We start from the raw sequence: 13,953 nt of genomic DNA, 5'->3' as shown, positions 1-13,953 counted from the left end.
CGCTGCAAATAGTAGGACTTGAGCGAAAAATTATGTGATTCAGGTTCACTGGCCCACTGCCATCGCTGCCTGCTGCTAGTAAACTGAGATTGCTTGAGGAGAAGCAGTCTCTTATATAGCCCAAGTGCATTCCTGGCTAACTAGGTACTCCATTCTGTCGTCCTTTTTAGGGAAAGGCAGCAAGCAACCAATCAAAGGTCGACATTTACGTTTCGACAAGGTTCAACAATTTTCAATAGTACAATAGTTCGAACAGTCAGATTACAATTTTCTGCATTTGGACGGTTGCTTAAATGATTTTCCAATCGATTGCTGCAAAAATGACGGAAATCGGTTGAAAACTGACTGAGTTTAGAACGTTTGAAATTGGACAATTTTCGTGACGCTCTCCATGTTTTCGGTTTTCGAAATTGGATCCCTGTATTGGAGTTGAACCCCTCTATATGTTGCCGTAAGACGTATTCTACGTCAAAAAAATCAATTTTGTCAATGATCAAGGAACAACTTTATTTGAAATAAAAAAGTCTCTCTCTCTCTCTCCAGCTCGGGGAAAACTAATAGTGTCAGAAGGATCGTAGCTCTAGCCCCGCAATTGTCCTGTACACTAAACAGTTGGCTGCGAAGTCTGTGTATAATAAACAGAAGTTCAAATTTTAAGACGGAATGTAGCACCAAGGCATTGCTTTACATTATCAATACACAAAATTTAAAATTGTTGAAAAAGTTGTTTAAGTTAATATTTCCGAAATCTCATTTTTTGTTATGAAAACACTATAAACGGTTAGCTCAATATTTGTTGTCTGATCATGGCAAACTGAGAGAGAAAAAGTTACGATGGCAGTTCGTAACGTTAATGAACTTTGGCCGATAGCTACAATTTTCCACCGTCGTGCATCGGAAATTTCCATTCTCCGCCACAAACATTTGCCGAACTTTTTCGGATACATTATTTTTTCTTAGCCCTTTGTCCATCTTGACGCCTTATACCGACAAAAGCTTCTAACCAACTAGCAATTTGCACTTGCGCTTGCACCTACCAGCTCCCACCAAAAAAAAACCCGTTGAGTTGAGTGAGAGTAGGAAAACACGAACTCTCTTTCTTGAAAAAAAAAATCCCCATCATTGAGTAAATATTTACGATCCAATTTCTCTTATTCATTACTTGTTCATAACGCGACTAACTTTATATTCTCAGCTGTGCACATAGAGAATAACATATGTTGCGTGCTCCCACGATGAAAAGTACATCGTAAGAAGGAAGGCGGAGAAAGTGCACCAGTAACGATTTTTTTTATATGGTGCTCTTTTGTGATCTTCGTTATTCACCTACCATGGAGGTCTGTTTGCAAATGTGCGAAGAATAAGAATAACTCGCACACTGACGACGATGTCAACGCATCATAGGCTTGGTTTATACGTATTCATTAGTCGCTAGAAGCGATTTTTTTCCATCGGTGATCACCACCTGACAGATTATCGCCGCTTCTGCTTCATTAGCGTCTAGACTATAGATTTGACAGTGACTTCCGTCTCAAACTGTGTCCTCTCCTCAGCAGGTGAGCAAGATTGTTTTTTATAACTATTTTTCTCCTCATACAATAGGTCTGTTTTTCATCAGCAGAGTGTGCCGGTAGAAAATAAAGATGGCTACTAAATGCGCATTAGAAGTTACCTCTGATTGTGGAAAATATCTGCCAAAAAGTGACGAAAGCTTTTATGTAGTTCAAAAACTGGAGTCCTACAAAGTCATCGATATATTTCCTAAACTTGCTAATGATGCCTTTTTCGAGAATTTTTCGGAAAAATGGTTGATTGAGCAGCGTTGTGGAATTCAGTTGAGATACAATGATTTCATTTGCTCAAAACACAGATATACATACGGAGAAAATTGGAAGCCATTGAAAAGATGCTATCACCCAGAGCATTTACAAAATGGGCCAAATGGCAAAAAAATTAAAACAGCAAGTCTACGTCCAGCTTCAACCGATCAGTTTAAACATATTAGTAAGCTTTACCCCCATTTTCCCCTTTCTTGCGACACTCTGCCGGCATCACGGTGTGGTTGGAGGTACCTACGAAACCGAACTTCATGATAGTACTTTTTCCACAGTTGAACAGACCACCAATTTCGAACTGTTAAATTGTTTGTTAAAATCATGAGGCATAACAAATATTCTATCTACTATCAATTTCCCAGTGGAAAATTTATCAAAAAAGTTATTAGAAGCCAAACGACAAAAGTTCTTGTTTGCTGTAGCAAAACTGAAGGATCTTTTTGGGTTTATTGCGCCAGGGCAGGAGGAAAGACCGAAAAACCTTTTGTTTCCTGATGAGGATGACAATTTCATCAAGCAGGGACAGCTTTTAGCTTTCAAACAAATGTACGAGTTGGAAGAGTCTGACGAACGATATCAAGGACCCGACACAAACACTTATTACTCTTACTAAATCTAACAAGTAAACAAATTAAAAATTTACCTGTTCCGTCGACCGGTTTCGAGCAAAATTCTGCTCATCATTCAGGACGAGGCCCGATGTCCAACTGATTACTATATTTTTTCTTACGGCTAACCAAGTGTCTGGAGAGGAATGTGGCGATCTACGCTCTCTGCCTTATCAGGTTGAAGAGAGGCGATATTATCGGTGCATCATCGTCATTCATCAAAGGTTCTTCAGCATTGGCGATATACATCGACTCCCAGGCATTTGACAATGACACCTTCCGAACTGGTTTTACCAGTATTGCACTTTTCCAATCAATTTCATGGTTTTGGCTTATCGTATGTGCCGCTACGCTTGATTCGCAAAATTTATTGTGTTCAACTGCTTTTCTATGCTCCTTTAGACGAGTTTTGCATTTGCGGCGTGTTTGTCCAATATATACAGCAGTGCAATCTTTGCATGGAATCTGGTAGATTCCAGACTGCTCATCGCTGGGGATCTTATCTTTCAGGTTACATAGAATTTCCCGCAGTGTGTTGCCACTTTTGTGTGCTACTGCGAGACCTTGTTGTTCTAGAACATTTTTGATTGGGTTTGTTAGAACTGGGTAGAACGGCAAGCTGATTCTGGTGGGGATTTCTTTTTCCGGTTGAAGTGTGGTTGCATCTTGTCGGTGTTTTTTCCGTTCATGTTTCCGGAGTATTTTTTGAACAAATATTTTTTTAGTTTTAAATTAGTTTATTTGACACGGCACGATACATTTTCTGTTTTACTGAGCCAAGTACAATTCGTTTTAATTCTACGTTAGCAGGGAAAAGAGGGAGGCCTTTTCTTTATTCTCGCGGCCGACTACGAGCTAGTGGGGATTTAAGGTGAGAGGAGGGGAGATACAATTTTGACTTAAAACTATTTTGGAACTTTGTTTTTCAACTGGTAGAGCAATTGTATTCTTGTTTGTTGTGGGTTCAAAATATTTGTGTAAGCATAGTTGCGGGCTCTTCGTTTCCGTGTCTTCAGCATAGCATATTTGTATCCTTAATCTGACAAATAGACAAAGAAAATTTTAAAATTTAATGTCAGCGTTTTTCAGAAAGCAGTATAGCTGTGTCATGTACTGGAGATCACCGCTTCCCAGAATGTCTCTAACGGGTACGTTCGGTTGTTTTCCTCGGGCCCGAAGGGAATCTATAAGCTCGGACCTAACACCACGGTATTCGGTACACGACCAAACAACATGCTCGATGTCATGGTAGCCATCGCCACAAACGCAGTGATTACTGTCTACAAGCCCTATACGAAAGAGATGCGTGTTTAACGTGTAGTGATTGGACATAAGTCTAGACATCACGCGAATGAAGTCCCGACCTACATCCAACCCCTTGAACCATGCTTTCGTCGATACCTTAGGAAAAATGGAATGTAGCCACCGTCCCAGTTCATCTGAGTTCCATGATGATTGCCAACTGTTGAGTGTTCTCTGACGCAAAATGCTATAAAATTCATCATAAGCAATTGGTCTTTCATAAATATCGCCATCAATAGCACCCACCTTAGCTAAAGAGTTCGTTACCCGGAATCGAGCAATGAGAATCGAGCAATGAGAAGGGACCCACGCTAAGGTAACCCGGTAATTTTTATCTGTTAAAGCACTTAAAAACCACCGTATTTTCCCCAGGAAATACGGGGTGTGCTTCACAGGCTTCATCGATCGCAGAGCCTCAATGGCACTGAGACTGTCTGTGAAGATGAAGTAGTGGTCTGTGGGTAGGGTTTCGATGATTCCAAGAGAGTACTGAATAGCAGCAAGTTCTGCGACGTACACGGAAGCAGGAGCATCGAGTTTGTAGGAGGCGGTAAAATTTTCGTGGAAAACACCGAAGCCAGTGGACTCATCTAGATTAGATCCGTCAGTGTAAAACCTTTTATCATAACTAACATGTTTGAACTTATTCGAAAAAATCTTAGGGATCTCTTGGGGTCGCAATTGATCCGGGATACCAGAAATGTCTTGTTTCATGGTGGTGTCAAAAAATATAGCATTATTAGAAGTATCTAAAAGTGCGACATTGGAGGAATCGTATGAAGAAGGATTAATATCTTGAGCCATATAGTCAAAATATAAAGTCATAAATCTGGATTGAAATTGAAGGTCGACCAACCTCTCGAAATTTTCAATTACTAATGGGTTCCTAACTGTGCATCGAATTAGCAACCGGTAAGAGAGATTCCAAAAACGATGTTTCAACGGAAGAATACCCGCTAACACTTCAAGACTCATCGTATGGGTCGACTGCATGCAACCCAAGGCAATACGCAAACAACGATATTGTATTCTCTCTAATTTTATAATGTGCGTGTTCGCGGCGGAGCGGAAGCAGAAACAGCCGTACTCAAGAACTGACAATATCGTTGTTTGGTAAAGCCTTAGAAGGTCTCCTGGGTGGGCTCCCCACCAGGTTCCGGTAATCGTACGAAGAAAATTAATCCTCTGTTGGCATTTTCGTGTCAGATACCTAATATGACAAGCCCAGGTGCATTTAGAGTCGAACCAGACCCCGAGATATTTAGCGACTAAAACCTGAGAGATCGTTTTACCCGTTAGTAGGAGCTGCAGCTGAGCTGGGTTATGCTTCCTAGAAAAAACGACCAACTCAGTTTTCTCCGGAGAGAATTCGATACCCAGCTTAAGAGCCCATTCAGACAAATTGTCTAAGGTATCTTGCAATGGTCCTTGCAGATCGCTAGCCTCGCTACCAGTAATGGATACAACGCTATCGTCTGCAAGTTGCCTTAGCGTGCATGAATTTGCAAGACATTCATCGATGTCATTGACGTAAAAATTATATAAGAGAGGACTTAAACATGAGCCCTGGGGAAGGCCCATGTAACTAATTCGGGAAGTTGTCGAATCGCCATGTGAGAAATACATATGCTTTTCTGACAACAGATTGAGCAAAAAGTTATTCAAATTTAGTGAAAGTCCCTGCGAATGAAGTTTCGCGCTTAAAACTTCTACAGAGACAGAGTCAAAAGCCCCCTTAATATCCAAGAACGCAGAAGCCATTTGCTCTTTTCGAGCAAATGCGAGTTGAATTTCAGTAGAAAGCAACGCTAGGCAATCGTTCGTCCCTTTGCCCCGGCGAAAGCCAAATTGAGTATCTGAAAGTAAACCGTTTGTTTCGACCCATTTGTCTAACCGTAAGAGGATCATTTTCTCCATTAATTTCCGGAGGCAAGAGAGCATTGCAATCGGCCTATATGAATTGTGATCAGAGGCAGGTTTCCCGGGTTTCCGAATAGCAATGACTTTTACCTCCCTCCAGCCATGCGGAACAATATTTAGCTCAAGAAACTTGTTGAACAAGTCCAACAAGCGTCTTTTTGCAGAGTCGGGTAGATTCTTCAACAGGTTGAATTTTATTCTATCTAACCCTGGAGCCTTATTGTTGCACGACAGGAGAGCCATTGAAAATTCCAACATCGAAAATGGAGGCTCTTCCGTAGTTACTATAAACGCGTCGCGAAAGGTTTTCTGTTCCGGTACAGAGTCCGGACAGACCTTTTTGGCAAAATCGAGTATCCAGCGATCTGAATACTCCTCACTCTCATTCGAAACGTCACGGTTCCGCATGCGCCTGGCGGTATCCCAAAGAGTGCTCATCGCTGTTTCCCTCGACAACGCGTTTACGAACCGCCGCCAGTACCCGCGTTTTTTCGCCTTTACTAAGCTCTTCATCTGCCTGCCCAGTGCCTCGTACTTTCGAAGCAGGTTGACAGTGCCGTACTCCCGGTAGTCCTTATACGCCGCGGACCTTCGCGCGTACAGCTCAGAGCACTCTTTGTCCCACCATTTGTTGGGAGGGCGTTGTCTAATCGTTACCCCGGGTATCGGTTTCGTCTGAGCTTGCGTCGCGGCGTCGATTATCAAGCCAGCTAAAAACGCGTATTCTTCCTCCGGAGGAAGTTCCTCGTGAGTCTCGATAGATTCCGCTATAATAGACTCATAACGCTTCCAATCAATATTACGTGTAAGGTCGTAGGAAATATTGATTGGGTTCGGGGGAGTTGAACCATTAGCAATTGATATAACGATTGGAAGATGATCACTACCGTGGGGATCGTTGATTACTTTCCACTGGCAATCTAACGCTAGTGATGTCGAGCAGAGGGATAGGTCAAGCACGCTTTCACGTGCCGGAGGATTAGGTACGCGTGTCGCTTCCCCAGTATTCAAAACTGTCATATTGAAGTCGTCGATCAAGTTACAGATTAAAGAAGATCGGTTGTCGTCGTACAGCGACCCCCATAGCGAACAGTGAGAGTTAAAATCTCCCAAAATCAAAAAAGGTGCGGGAAGCAATTCTGCTATATCAAGGAGTTGCTTCTGTTCAATCCGCGCGGATGGGGGAATATATAACGAAACAAGGCAAAGGTCTTTTCCATTCATATTCGTTTGAATGGCAACAACTTCAATATTCGAGATCGAGGGGAGGTCGATTCTGAAAAAAGAATAGCACTTTTTGATCCCTAAAAGTACCCCCTGATGTTAAAATCGTGGAAATTAAGTTGGTCATTTGAATTGAGAAAAGTTTCACAAAGCGCGAACGCATCACAATTGTATGTGTTTATCAAATGTGAAAATAAATCAAATTTGGGGATGATACTTCTGCAGTTCCACTGTAACACAGTGACAAAATTCCTAACCTCTTTCAACGAATTAGTCATCGAAAGATACGATAGCTGAAATGAGGGGCCAAGTTGCTGTGAGTTGCTTCAAAAAGGTTTTCACTGTTGGGAGAAGGGCAAGAAGAATGTTTTGAAGGGGATCTGGTATGTTGAATGTTTTAAATATCCAGTCCACAATATCAGAGAATTTTATGAACCCTGTTTCTTTTATGTCTTCTGATCGAGAAATGGGTGCCCGAGGGGTTTTTGGTGCCCCAGGAAGCGGTGGGTACTCCTGGTTTGATTTGAAATTAAAACCGGGGGGTACTTGCTTCGGTTTTTCTTCACCGCTTCCTTTTTGTGTTGTCTTATTGGTCATTCCGCTAGGGGTTATCTTACGACCTTTACGAGAAAGATTAGGAGAGTTGAGCATTCTCCTCTTCCTAGATCCCTCTGGCAAGGCATAGGAACACCCTTCGACGGGATCGTCAGATGTACCCTCATCGGTTGGCAAAAAGGAAAAGATGTTTCCTGTCGAGGGTGGCTCAGCCCTCTTAAGCATTTCTGCAAAAGAGCGCTTTGATCGTTCCTTAAGGGAACGCTTAATTTTTTCCTCGCGCTGTTTGTACGCGGGACATGCCGGAAGGTCATGCCGAGTTCCCTCGCAATAAAGACACTTTTCAGTATCCCCACTGCAAGCGTTCTCAGCATGATTGCCTCCGCACTTGCTACAGCGTGCCTTGTTGCAGCAGTAGGTGGCTGTGTGACCTAACTGCTTACAGTTTTGGCAATGCATGACCCGCGGTACGAACAGGCGTACAGGTAGACGAACCCTGTCCAAGCGGACGTAGTTCGGCAGCGCGGATCCGGCGAATGTTACTCGGAAGGAATCCGAAGGGAGGAATTTCTTCTTCCCTTCTTCGATGGATACTGAATGCAATTGCTTGCAATCCAGTATCTTTACACTTTGCATCAAGGGGTTTTTAAAGTAGCCAACTCCATGACGCAAAATGTCATCGACAGTGAGATTCCCCTCGGTAACCACACCGTCGATTTCTACATCCTTGGCAGGGATGTACACGCGATACTCTCTCGTGAAGAGCTCGTAGCCAGCAATTTCGTTTGCTTGCTTCAAGCTACTCACGACAACTCGCAGTTTGTTCGGCCTCACCTTCGTAATCTCGGTTACGGCCGAAAAATGTTTTGCCAGGTCTTTGCCAATTTGGATAATATTCAATGGCTTCTTTATGGGCCGGAAAAAAACAACGTAGGGACCGCCAGCGGCATCTGGGTAAGCTTTTACCCGTACTTCCGGTACTCTTGGTACAGGACTTGGCAAAGGGGAGGGCACAGGGGAAGGTAGGGGTGAGCTGATGGGAGAAATTTCAATTTCTTCCCCGTTTGTTTCCACCTCCAGGAAAAGTTGCACCTGCATGTCGTCCATTTTGCGGGAGCGTTACGCTCTACCGCACACAAACGATAAATATTCGAATATGGGGGGGGGTTCAAGTAGTTGGTGTTAAATTTTAAAAACAATTTTTCAATCTACAATGGATCGAATAAAAAAAAGACAGTAATACTAATTCTAATAACAATAGTAATAATAATAATAATAATAATAATAATAATTATAGTTATAATATTAATAATAACAATAATAATATCAATAATAATATTATTAATAATATTATAACATAGTAATAATATTGATAATAATAGTAAAAATTCTAAAGGTAATACGTCACCGAACGTCTAAGTCACGACCTCACGGCTGATAGTAGAATTAATCGAGCGTCTCCGCAGAACAAACAATGACGATCCAGCTTCGTGTTGAGACGCAGTGGCCGTGTCCTACACGCGACCTTGTAGATGCCACTTGTAGTTGACTTCCACTCGCTCGATCGTATGATGGTCCGTGCTGCTAGCGGGGTAACAGCGGTGCGGGAGAATTATTCTTGCTGATATATCAGCTGCGTATCGAATCACTGGCGGGGTAGCCTGCCCCTACCAGTGTGCAGATGTTTCTGCCGATATATAACAGGCTATTGTTATCGCGCAGCACAAGAACTAATCGACAAAAAAACACCCGTACGATAACTCGTGTATTGTTATTTTGCGAACTCAAACGGAGATAAACAATTTGCGTCTAATCGAGACGAAAGCAAAACAACGAATGATTTTGGGGTGTTGCAATTTTCAAACTGGGTGTTGCAATACTCAGTGAAGCGATTCCAAACTTATGACGTGTAGTGTAAGTCCAAATCCTGAATAAAATGTTTTGTAAAGAATGTTTAAGGCTTTCGTTTGTTATGTTTGGTAAATATCTACACCATCTGTCGTAAAATGGCGCTTCAAGATTAATTTTCATAAAGGTTACATGAGGAGAATTTGTTTTTTCGAAACAAAAAAAAGAAACAGTCTCCCTTTGAATGAAAAAGTATTGGATAACACGTCGTGGTATGTCGACAAAACCAACCCGACCTTTTCTTTCCCTCTTTTTGGTCTCCAACGTTCGTTTGAACTGTAGCAATAAGGGTACATTCACAAGTTACACAACACAGTGATCTTAAGGGACTACTTACAGATTTTTAAAACAAAATGCGTTATGAGGGGGTTGAAAGTAGCTAAAATATGCCCATTTTAGAATTAAGTATTCCGTGAACACGCCCCGAAAATCGTAGTCAAGAGACATCTCCATCTGCTTTCATTTTGAGTGCGATGTATTAGTGTTAGTGAGAAAGTTTTCATTGTCAGCGGAAAGAACTTTTCGTTCGCTGTTGGAATTTCGGGCAAAAAATTAATGAACGAAGATTGATTATATGCACACTCTCTCAAACTGCCAGGTGCTAATGTGCGTGAGATCTTACTTGGAGAAGTCTATACGCACGATATAAAACTCGACATAGTGTAATGGGTAAAAATATGTCAAACGTTTTAGCCACTGTACTAGTGCCTCTCCCGATTCGTTAGCAGTTGTGAACATTTTCGGGTTGTAAACTGAACCTTCCTCTATTTTGTGAATAGGTGAGTAAACTTTCGATTCGAAGTCTATTACTACTTCGAATATATGTAACTCATGGGCAGTGAAGGAAATGAAATGATTTTGAGCTGATTGTTTCTTCATCTTGAGTTGTGCACATCATGAAGTGCACAGTTCATGACTAAAATTGTATCCTCTCAATACGTAATAGAATGTTGGTGCCTTGGTCACTCGAAGATGACAAATACAACAGTTGACTACATACAACTCTGAGAATAGAGTGATGCGCGTTGCTCCGTTGTAATTTTCTCTTCGTACGTGGCGCATCGTAGGAAAAAAAACGATAGCAACAAGCAAAAGAATAATTGAGAGTCCTATAAATGTTGGTTGGATTGCATCTCGCATCGCAGTGACGCAGCAGCGATGATGCGGTGCGGTGATGATGGGAGGGAGAGTAAGTAGTTCGGATGGTATTTTTTTCAGCAGGTTTTCTATAGCAGCCAAACAGATACCAAAATGTGCTATGTTTGTTACCGAGAAATCATACGTCTGTTGTATTGCGTTGCGATTTCGTCAATGACATTACTCACTAGTTTTTGTTATGATTAGTGAATGGAATATTTTCCTCATACTAATTTGGGTAGTAACGTTATGGAAGAGTGAGAGGGGATGGAGATTTGAAAATCTTTGAATAATGCTTGACTTGCTTTCGAACTGGTTTTGGATGCATTATTGCAGATTTGGATACTGCATTTTCACGTTTCAGTGCTGCGATTTTCAGGTTTTAGTGCTGTATGCCAATTGTGTTGAACCAAATATATTTGTACAGAAGTACAGAAATAACACCGAGAGGTAAAATAAGGCTTCTTTAGTAAAATCTTTAGCAAAAATTTGTAGAGGTTTGTAGAATTATCATTCTTATTAAACATATGCTGGCAACGACATTTTTATTATCACTGGACTTGTTTATTCATACTAAATTCAACAAGGAACTTGGAATATAAGCATAACAACTCAGATCTTTTTTTCCCTTCCTTTTCAATTTTCTATATTTCTGAGTACAAATGACATAAAGTATTTACAGATCAAATTTGTAACGGCTAATTTAACAAACATATTTACCCTAGTAAAAATGTTATGCAACTTAAATCCAAACAAAATATGGCAAGTGTTTTTTACGTCTAATGCCTGATTAATACCTGATAAAATCTGCAATATTTTGCAAATCATTAAAACTTTTTCTATCTTTCACAACAGTTCGAAAAACATAAAGGAGAAACAATTGGTATGATAAAAAGCTCATCGAAGCTTTTTTCCTGATTGGTCTGATTTCAATTAGTCGAATGTTCGCGGAATACCAGTTCAAGTAAAACTAGTTAGGGCCAACAATAGTGGTCTTAAAAGGCTTCGCGCTCATTCCACAGCCCTCCGACCGAAAAGCATTGCCACAACGATTATAAGGTTAGTTTCAGAGCTATATGCTCTGTACTGAAAACAGTTACAGTTTGAACCTTTGTTTTTATTTGTTTTGTAAATATTCGAACTGTTATTAAAATTTGTATACACTTGTAACAGTAAGGAAAAAATTCTTAATACATATTTAGAAGAAATTTGTTTTGTAAGTTCTCCGTACGTCACAATTGAATCAGTTGTAACACACCCTGTTGACACAGTGCGGTTCGATGGTTCGATGGTTCGATTTTGGTAACATATTTATTTGCTTTCATTGACCACAGGGGGTTTGTTTCTGAAAAGTTGGTTGGGTTTGTAACGACAGATGTTGTTTGGCCATAATGGGTCAAGTAGGAGAAACATGCTGTTAGTGATAAATCAAACGGGCCCGTAACATCAAAATTGCACAAAAGCTTGAAAACTCCGAAATTCAAAGAGTAGTAAATCTAGAATTTGTTTATATTAAAATGTTAATCTGACTTAACACCAACTAATTATATGTAAGGAATTACCCATCGTGAAAAAGTTGAAGAGGTTGTTTATTAGACACGACCGCAGAGTTAACCTAGAATACGACAGCCTGTCTTAAGTCAATGTATTTCTTGCAATAGGTTTGGGAATACACTCAATAGGGTTAATCAATTTAATGGTCTCTCTGTTCCAGATGACGTTTACCTCTACAAACGGCACCGGTAACGACAAAGAACAACAGCAGAAGCTATGTGCAGCTAAGCAGTTTCACTTGACGCCATATCCAAAACAAGAATGAAATTGTATTGTTTTGTGGCTGTCTTTTGTATCAAGTTGCACTGAGAAAGCTTAATTTAGGCAGTGGCAACGATGAGGGCCAATAGTGCATTCCCGGTAACCTAGGTTTAATACGAACAATTTTCTGCAGTTTGCAGTAGCGTAGATAATTTTAAAACTGATCGCTGCAAATAGTAGGACTTGAGCGAAAAATTATGTGATTCAGGTTCACTGGCCCACTGCCATCGCTGCCTGCTGCTAGTAAACTGAGATTGCTTGAGGAGAAGCAGTCTCTTATATAGCCCAAGTGCATTCCTGGCTAACTAGGTACTCCATTCTGTCGTCCTTTTTAGGGAAAGGCAGCAAGCAACCAATCAAAGGTCGACATTTACGTTTCGACAAGGTTCAACAATTTTCAATAGTACAATAGTTTGAACAGTCAGATTACAATTTTCTGCATTTGGACGGTTGCTTAAATGATTTTCCAATCGATTGCTGCAAAAATGACGGAAATCGGTTGAAAACTGACTGAGTTTAGAACGTTTGAAATTGGACAATTTTCGTGACGCTCTCCATGTTTTCGGTTTTCGAAATTGGATCCCTGTATTGAAGTTGAACCCCTCTATATGTTGCCGTAAGACGTATTCTACGTCAAAAAAATCAATTTTGTCAATGATCAAGGAACAACTTTATTTGAAATAAAAAAGTCTCTCTCTCTCTCTCCAGCTCGGGGAAAACTAATAGTGTCAGAAGGATCGTAGCTCTAGCCCCGCAATTGTCCTGTACACTAAACAGTTGGCTGCGAAGTCTGTGTATAATAAACAGAAGTTCAAATTTTAAGACGGAATGTAGCACCAAGGCATTGCTTTACATTATCAATACACAAAATTTAAAATTGTTGAAAAAGTTGTTTAAGTTAATATTTCCGAAATCTCATTTTTTGTTATGAAAACACTATAAACGGTTAGCTCAATATTTGTTGTCTGATCATGGCAAACTGAGAGAGAAAAAGTTACGATGGCAGTTCGTAACGTTAATGAACTTTGGCCGATAGCTACAATTTTCCACCGTCGTGCATCGGAAATTTCCATTCTCCGCCACAAACATTTGCCGAACTTTTTCGGATACATTATTTTTTCTTAGCCCTTTGTCCATCTTGACGCCTTATACCGACAAAAGCTTCTAACCAACTAGCAATTTGCACTTGCGCTTGCACCTACCAGCTCCCACCAAAAAAAAACCCGTTGAGTTGAGTGAGAGTAGGAAAACACGAACTCTCTTTCTTGAAAAAAAAAATCCCCATCATTGAGTAAATATTTACGATCCAATTTCTCTTATTCATTACTTGTTCATAACGCGACTAACTTTATATTCTCAGCTGTGCACATAGAGAATAACATATGTTGCGTGCTCCCACGATGAAAAGTACATCGTAAGAAGGAAGGCGGAGAAAGTGCACCAGTAACGATTTTTTTTATATGGTGCTCTTTTGTGATCTTCGTTATTCACCTACCATGGAGGTCTGTTTGCAAATGTGCGAAGAATAAGAATAACTCGCACACTGACGACGATGTCAACGCATCATAGGCTTGGTTTATACGTATTCATTAGTCGCTAGAAGCGATTTTTTTCCATCGGTGATCACCACCTGACAGATCCCGCAGTGT

At 40.7% G+C, this 13,953-nt stretch overlaps 1 protein-coding gene across 1 annotated transcript in view; it reads left to right on the top strand.

Moving 5' to 3' along the window:
• The window catches only part of LOC129728622 (inactivation-no-after-potential D protein), a 1,023,112-nt gene that overhangs the window by 371,033 nt on the left and 638,126 nt on the right, over positions 1 to 13,953 (top strand). The window lies entirely within an intron of this gene.

This window comes from Wyeomyia smithii, chromosome 3, assembly GCF_029784165.1.
Source record: "Wyeomyia smithii strain HCP4-BCI-WySm-NY-G18 chromosome 3, ASM2978416v1, whole genome shotgun sequence".
Classification (NCBI taxonomy): domain Eukaryota; kingdom Metazoa; phylum Arthropoda; class Insecta; order Diptera; family Culicidae; genus Wyeomyia; species Wyeomyia smithii.
The sequence above is the reverse complement of the archived record's forward strand: the minus strand, read 5'-3'. Positions and strand labels throughout refer to the sequence as shown.